Source organism: Grammomys surdaster, unplaced genomic scaffold, assembly GCF_004785775.1.
Source record: "Grammomys surdaster isolate TR1022 unplaced genomic scaffold, NIH_TR_1.0 125630, whole genome shotgun sequence".
Classification (NCBI taxonomy): domain Eukaryota; kingdom Metazoa; phylum Chordata; class Mammalia; order Rodentia; family Muridae; genus Grammomys; species Grammomys surdaster.
The window spans coordinates 1,277,597-1,285,327 of NW_021620469.1; the positions used below are offsets into that span (position 1 = coordinate 1,277,597).

General features: G+C 41.0%; 1 pseudogene; it reads left to right on the forward strand.

Moving 5' to 3' along the window:
• Nucleotides 1–1,746: 1,746 nt before the first annotated feature.
• On the forward strand, nt 1,747–3,578 carry LOC114638783 (annotated as a pseudogene).
• Nucleotides 3,579–7,731: the final 4,153 nt, after the last annotated feature.

Below are 7,731 nucleotides of genomic sequence, written 5' to 3' on the forward strand. Positions count from 1 at the left end.
ATCACAATGTTACTTCCTGAATCAGGCAACCACTATGGGGATGATGTCAACTGATAACTATATCTTTCCCACCTCTTCATTCCTGAGTTCCAAAATGAGAATATTAACTTGGGGCCATGTGTGTGGACCATCTCAAGGCCTGTCCTCTAACTGGGATGCACAGAAGAATTTAGGATCTTTACAAAATGTTTTCAGGTCAAATTCAATCCACAAGTAATTTTAAAAAAACATCAATTTACTTTTTTCTAATTCTTATGGCTGTGCTTAGACAGCACCTTTGTATCTCTGAGGAAACAAAGGAAGGAAATACAGAAGGATAGAGTTTATGCCAGAACTTACCTCAAGGGCACCCAGTCTCTATCATGCAGAGGTCTGAGTTTTCTGGTCCAAGCCTGGGAACTAGCTGAGGCTTCCTATGATAGTCCAGACCTCTTTTTACCAGACCTAGAATTTTTCTGCAAAGGTCCATAATTCTAGAACATCAAGTCCACTTATACGGTTCATTGAGATGCATAGTCTTTGAGTCTGAACAAGTGCTTGTTTGAGTTACTACATTAATCTAGCTGCATGATATCTTTTTCTTTGAAATTTCATCATAATAACCTGTTTTTATCTGTAAAAAACCCCAAAGTTTTCATTCTTATTTTGACCAAAAACATAATGTCCAAACACATCATCTTCTTTGACTCTATTCTTGAGTACTTAAACACAATGAGCCAAGAACTGTACATTCTTCTGATCTGTGGCTATAAATACTTGGTTACGAAAAGCCTTGTCTTGCATTGCAGATACCAAGACTTTTTATTTGTTGATATCCTGAAAGTTCATTGAGTTCTCCCTAAATGTGCATTACATTGTCTATCAAAGAGAATATTAGTACGATTGACTCAGGACATTCACTAAAAGCAGCTGTTCGTAACCTGAGATTCATGACTCTTTTAGGGATCAAATTTCAGATATCCTGTATATTAAATATTTAAAATTAAAAATTATAACCATAGCAAAATTATATTCATAAACTAGCAATGTAAGAAATTTTACAGCTTGAGTCACCACAACTTGAGGAAATGTATTAAAAGATCACATCATTAAGAAGATTGAGAACTACTGACTTAGTTTCAGTCTTGGTAATGCCCTACATGCTGTGTATTCAAAACACTCTCCCCACACCTTCATCCCTCACAGCCACATTGTCTCATCTTCTTCTTATTTGAATAAAGATGAGATGCCCTCACACTGGTCAATACAAACAATGGCCTTCAGGCTAAATCAGCCCACCACCTATGCTTGTAAATAAAATATACTCCCTCTCACCCATATGTTCATATACTACAGATGCCTATGTTTGTGCTACAGTGATGAAGGTGAGATTTTAAACATAAGCAGCATGGGTCTCAAAGCTGACAATGATACCTGGATGCTTAGAAGAACAGTTTCATAATCTCTGATCAATGTCCCATTTTCTTTTTGTTGTTGTCCTGCCTCCAGGGAGCCACTTTGAAGGGTATAGTAGCCATCTTCTCATGAGATCCAGGAGTCTCAGAATCTGGCCACAGATCCAACACTACTAGAGAGCAGGGTCATGAGAATTTCTGATAAGGAAAGTAGAACTTGTCCAAGCCAAGTCTGTGGTTTTCAGCCCTTCCTTTGTTCCACAGTGGGAAAATAAAAGCAGGAACCAGGACAGGAACACACCAGAAGCTCACCCAGGCTGCACCATTGTCAAAATGCAGGCCCTAACTATTCCTGATGGCACTTCTCTTGCCTTCAGAAGCGGGAGCTGATGAGTTTTCTCTTCATATTCCTAACTTCTGAGTTTTCAGCAACTGACCTTAATCTCTTACCTTTGGTAACAAATATCCTAACATGAAGAAGGATTCTAAACTAACATAGTTCTCAGGGGAAATCTGCAAGTCAAGGAAGAATGAAAAACTAATTCTCCTTCACATCATTTCATCAAATTACTCTCTTTGGCCTTCCCTTAGTGTTGAGAAAGACAGGATGAGGGTGTGAAAAAATATCTGATGAAATGGAAAGTCAGAAACATGAATGGACATTGTGTTCTAAATGCAGGATGATAGTGCATAGTGAGCACTGAGCACTCAGCTTTACCACATCTTAAATTGCTAAGGATATGTTGGGGTGTCCTACAAGATTGTGACCAGGCACTGTGGGTTCTTTGTTACAGAGGAGATTTGATGGTGTTGAAGCTAGACCACAGTCTTGCCCTTATATGGCCCATCTGAAAATCATCACTGACAGAGGTTTTCAGAACAGCTGTGGTGGGTTTCTTATAACTCACCAATTTGTGATAATTGCTGCACACTGTAAAGGAGGGTAAGAGGCTTCTTTCCTATGAAGAATTTCAGGAGCCAGAGTCACAAAGCAGCAGAAACCTGAGGAAGGCTCTGAGCACTGCTCATCTCCAGATGGGATCTCCTTACACTGAGAGTAAAAGGGTAGCATAAGATCACTCACTGGAGCTCATGATGTGAGCAAGAGAGAATCTACACACAGAAGGTAAAAGTTGAAAAGCAAATTGTTCACAAAAATTGCAACATTTTTTCCAATCTCCATGACATCATGTTACTGAAGGTGACCTTATTTATCTGGCTCTGCTTAAGTCTCCCCTCCTAAACTCTTCCCCTGTATATGACTTTGGAATTCTCTCTTACCCAGTCCTTTTTGTCAGAAGCCACTCCTGAACTCTATGTCATTATGGACCCACTGGGAAGGGACTCATGTCCAAGCATGCTTCTTTCCCATCCCTTCTCTCCTTCTCCCAGCAGCTTAAAGAGCAAGCTGAGTTGATTGATTCTGTGGATATAATTCCCCTGCCTGGTGCTTCTGACTTTTGACCCTGGGACAATGTGCTGGGCAACTGGATGAGGGTGAACTGCAGTGACAGAACCTACTTCAGATACCCTGACAAAGGTCAATCTGAGAATCATGGAAAAGGAGGCCTGTATAATATATAGGTGTTATGACTATAACTTCCAGGTCTGTGTGGACAGTCTCACAACGTTAAAAACAACATATATGGTAGGTACACACTTGTATTTCCTCCCCACATCATGAGACAGCATCAATGGAGTAAGTTTGGGGAACAGCTCTCTATGACAGTGACTAATGTCTTTGTTTTTAGACTACTACTCCCAAGACTGGGAACTGACATTCTCCCTCTCTGTCTCATCTCCCTATGCCCAGCACTTCACAAAACTTTCCTGTGAGGCACCAGAAGAAAAAGGAAGGAAGTAAACAGAGATATGTTGACATTGGGACAAGGACAGAAGGTAGGGAATTGGTCAGTAAATCCCCAATTTAAGACTCATAGATAGCCAGGTCCTTGTACCTCATTCCAGGATTAGCTATCTTTGAGATCCTATTTAGGGGAAAGCAATCTTTGCTTGTACTCTGATTTTCCTTACTTACAGGAAGACTCTGGAGGACCTCTATGGTGTGCTGGAGTGACCAATGGGATTGTATCTCATGGATGTGGAAAAGGAAAGGCTCCTATAATCTTCACCTGAAACTCTTCATATGTGTCCTGGATTAATACAGTCATAAAGGGAAATTAGTTGAAAAATCTGATCAACCTGAGTCAGACTCAAGCCAGAGCTCATCTGGTACCCTTTGGTTTTATCAAAGCCTGTCCCCATCTGCCTCTAGCCTATTCCCAGCCTGTCCACAAGACAATCACAAAGACAGGCAAGTCTGTGATGATGCATTGTTCCCAGTAATGCACATCAATAAAGAAATAACCGCCTGCAGCTCTGTGACCTCAAGCTGTGTTCACAACTCACAGCCTCTCTCTTAGCAAAACTAAGAATTGATTGTCATATTAACCATCTTGACTACTGATTTCCTGGCACAGGGTGTGCCACTGTGGATTATTGAATATTAACTAACATGCAAGGCTGTGTACAGTAAGACTTCACCTCCATGGTAATGAGCACTGTTCTGTTCTTCTCCTCCACTATCCTGTCTTCTTATCTTCTCCTCCCTTGTCTCTCAGCTCTTCTCCCCACAAACCCAGGCCTTAGCCACTGCATCTTTCCAAACTTCATAGCAGATTCCTTGCCTAAGTCAGACATGGCTGTTGATCTTTGTGTCCTTGCCACCTACCCTGCCATCATCATCTTCTCAATATTGCACCTACAGCTAGAGGAGAGCCTGCCTTCAGAAGTCCTTGAACCATGACTGTGGCTATAGTAGTCACCATGGGAGAAAAACAACACTTTCTGGAACCAAACACAGGGCAGAACTAGCCCATAGTGGGAAAAGACCATCCAGCACTTAGCAGGTACTAGTACTTAGCATGGTGGCTCTAGACCTGCTTGTGAGCCACCCCCATTCAACTACCATCTTCCTCAAAGGTCCAGCCTTTCAGAAGAATGCCTGATATAGGTGAACTTCCAAGTGGTCTGTTCTCCTCTTACAAGCCAAATCTCCCATTGTCCTTAGTCAAGGGAAACAAGGCTTTAACTATAGGGTACTGTGAAGTCTGAAATGGAGGAGACCACACATTAGGTCTAGTTGGCCCAGAGGCCTAATATGATGGGCTTGGCCCTCTGACTACTGTACCATGAAAAAACTGCTGCTATGACTGACCAGACTCAGACTAGGACCTCAGCACGTCAGACATCCTCATGCCTTGACAGTCTCAGGTCCATGTTTCTAACTTCAGCTCTGTTCAGTGGAGATGTAAAGATAGATATCTAATAGAAGACACTTAACTCTATTAACATAAAAGGATCTTTAAAAAATTAAAGAATCTGTGTTGGATTATAGATATATAAGTAACTTTTGTTTATTTTTTCTCTTATTTATAGTTGTATAAATAAATGGTACAGTATTTTTTTTTTCATTTTGACTTAGATTGGTTTGAGCATAGTCTCACCATGTGGATTAGAATGACTCATGATCCTTCTACCTCAGCCTCCCTAGTGCCAGGAACTCAAGCATGCTCCACCACCCTCGGCTTATACAATAGGCCAGGGCTATCCACAACATAGAAAAAATAAACAAAAGTTATTTATGTATCTATAATCTGACACAGATTCTTTAGTTTTTTTTAAAGATCCTTTAGGTTGTTTAGTTCCCGTTTATGCTCCCCATCCCCCCTGTAGAGTTAGAACTGTAGAATGAAAAATTATAAAGATCATTTTATAAAATATGCATAGGTTCTTCTTTAGGTTTTTCTTTAAAAGGCATGAAAAATTTTCTCTGAAGCAGGCTAAGAATGTGGACAGGCCAGTTATGGGAACTGGCTAACCACAAAAAGAGAAGAATGCAATTCAGCCAGGTGGAACCAAGGAACTGGTGACCACAGTGACTGGGCAGGACCACAGTGACAGGGCAGGACCGCATTCCTGAGAAAAATAAGTGTACAGAGTGTTTTCACGTGACCCTGACCCACACAGGTTGGGTTCCTCTGGAAATGTTCTGCTATTTTTATGTTATGTTCCTTGGCAACCCCCTCGCCCCCTCCTCATCCCCTTGTTTGTGGTATTCCCCTTTAAAAACTCTCCTCAGACCTGCTGTCGGGGTCAATTCAGCTCCTGCATGAGCAAACAAATTGACCAACAGCCAGCTGTTCCTCCCAAATAAACCTCTGCTGTTGCATCCAGTTTCAGTGTCTTTCGAGAATTACTGTGTGGTTGTGTCATCCCGAGACTTGAGGGAGGGTCTCCCCCGAGTGGGGGTCTTCAGAACAGAGTTAATAGTCTTGTATTTGATAGCTTTCTTTACATCTCTACTGAGGGTGTCCAAAACAAAGATCTGCTCAGCCATCAGCAGCTGAAGACAGTGTCCAAGAAGTAAGCAAGTGTTCACCCAAGCTTTGCAAAAGGAGAAACATAACCCAGAAGTCGGCAGGTAAATATTCAAACTCAAAAAAAAAAAAAACAGTGTAATTGAGAGGAATGTGCAGGTGCAACTGCTAAACAATGATTAAACTAAATGGACATTCAAAAAACAACAATAAAAAAAAACTTACAATGACGAGAATCCTGACTGTTGTGAGCCAGGGTCATTACTATCCTGCAGCAAGTGTTACTACCTGACTCCTTCTGTTCTCCTGCCATCCAAGGAAGGTTTCTATCAATTACTTTGTAAATAAAAGTTTTAGTAGGTCTAGAAACATTTTTATGAAGGAAAGAATATAATTTTGTGTCATTTAAAGCATTAAAAATTTTTGAGTTCTGTTTCATTCTGATTTGTTTTCTATAAGGTCTTGAACAAGCACCATACTCTTACCTCATTCTCCAAGGTACTGGGGAGTACAGAGGGCACCACTATGCTTTTCATCCTGTGATGTAAAGCTACTAAATGTTAGCATAGAAAATGTCTTGAACACAGAATATATCTTGAACATGATAATTTCCTCTAGTACCACATTACTAAATTATTTTCTAAGAAAAAAATTCTAAACTTGACACAGTAGTACATGCAGGCAATGCTAACACTTGGGAGGCAGAGGTAGGAGAAGCAGGATTCAAGGCATGGCCTCATCTACATATGAAGGTCAAGGCTAACCAAGGCTAACCTGGTAGCTGTCCCTACCAGAGCTGCATGCACTCTATAACATATTGTGAGAGTCTAATTTTTCAACAACCTTACAACAATGTAGATGATTGAAATTTTGAATATATTCTGTATAAAATATTACACTGTGAATTACTCAAACATTTTGAACAGTTTTTTTGTGGCTCATGTCTTAGAACATTGGGTCCCCAGGTATTTGCACTGCCTTTGGAAGGTTGTAGAATCCTAAGACATGCAACATCTTGGAAGGAAATTGTTTGCTGAAGGCTCTTCATGAAGGATTATATTAGAGGCACTTCCTGTCTGCTGATGAAGTGTGATTCACCCTTCCCAATCCTGCTACAATGTTTTTCCATCATGAACTGTGGCCTCAAACTGTAGCCATGAGAAGGGTACATGACATGACTTCCCTGAGACAATGAAACAACAAGTTTCATCACTCACTGCCTTTAAGTAAAGGCTGGACCTAATACTGACCCCCATTGCTTTCTAACTAGCCACACTCCTGTCTTTGTGCTCTTCAAACCATAATTGAACTCTTCAGTATACAACATATAAAGCAGACAAGGGAGGCTTCAGAGAAAGCAGAAATCTGGGAAAATGTAGGAGATAAAGAGAATCCAGGAAAATCATGAGGTCAGTGATTTTGAGGTTGATTCCCTGCTGGGGACTGAACCTTATCTCCTCCCTCACCATCAGCCAAGCCAAGAAACAACGCAACGCTGGTGGAACTGAGCCATGGTGTTGTAGAGACAGCACATTAGTTCTATATGACTAACTGTCCATTTTCAACTACACAAGAGAAAATCCTTGCCTTGGGTTCTGGGGCTTGGTCTCACTGATACAGAGCCACCAGACAAGACTTTTCCAGGTCCAGATCATCTTTTCCCAGCTAGTGATTCAGTGTCAGAGGACAGTTCTCAGCACTAGCAAATGAAAACAGGACTCGAAGTTCAATTTCCACCTATGATCTAAATCCTCCTGTAGGTCTCCAAGGGAAATGGCACTGCGCTGTGCGTCCTTCTCTTCATTACACTCCTTCTTCTAAGTCCAGGGAAGCACTGAGCCGATACTTAAAATTTGTTTAACAGTTAAAGGCAGAATGATCATGATCTCATTGTTATTTTACAAGGTAGTTTTAACAAAAAAGAAAAAGTGTTAACTCTCAGACACTGATGTGGTAGT